The sequence below is a fragment of the Nestor notabilis genome, unplaced genomic scaffold (assembly GCF_000696875.1).
Source record: "Nestor notabilis isolate BGI_N333 unplaced genomic scaffold, ASM69687v1 scaffold338, whole genome shotgun sequence".
NCBI lineage: Eukaryota > Metazoa > Chordata > Aves > Psittaciformes > Psittacidae > Nestor > Nestor notabilis.
In genome coordinates, this window is record NW_009939496.1 from 47,974 (window position 1) to 48,651 (window position 678).

At 37.5% G+C, this 678-nt stretch overlaps 1 protein-coding gene across 1 annotated transcript in view; it reads right to left on the reverse strand.

Annotated features, from left to right (window-relative positions):
- Positions 1–678, reverse strand: part of KIF15 (kinesin family member 15) — a 33,123-nt gene that overhangs the window by 21,145 nt on the left and 11,300 nt on the right. The window lies entirely within an intron of this gene.

Genomic DNA, 678 nt, shown 5'->3' on the forward strand with positions numbered 1-678 from the left:
AAAAAAAAAAAAAATATTTCATGCAGTGGTTAAAACCACCCCAAATTTTTGTTTGTTAATTTTCTTACTCCTTTGGAATCTGCTTTCAAAAAAAAAAAAAAAAAAAAAAGAAAAAAGACAGTGGGTTTACGTTTGATATATAGCTGACAATAAAGCAGTAGAAGCTTTTCTTGCTGTTCTTGATACCCAGTTTCAGTTTCAGCTTTGACTTTCTCAACACTGTCCCTGCATGCCATAGAAATGTTTCTATAGTCCTTTATGACTGCCCTGACTTGTGTACTCCCCCTCCCTTCACTTCAGAGCTCAGTTATGAGCTACAGATTCAAGCTAGTCTTGTAATATTCCTTTTTCCTACTGGTGCTTAGAGATTGTTTTTAAAGAATATGCATTCTCTTAAGCTTCATAAGTGATACCACATCTAACAGATACTTGAATAACCTGAAGTCTCCTCTCCTGAGCCTTAGGTATGTACTTTGCTACTTGCCTTCTTCAAACAGCTCCAGGACTGCATCATTCCTGAATGGTCTACCTAGCATCTGTGTTCTTACCCCTCAGAAACCTGCCATATTACTTGCATCCTGCTGTCTTTTCGTTTCAACAGATGTAATGGATGTTAAAGTCTCCCATAAGAATGAGGATTTGTAATTTGGAGATTTCGTTCAGTCGGACACTCAGTCC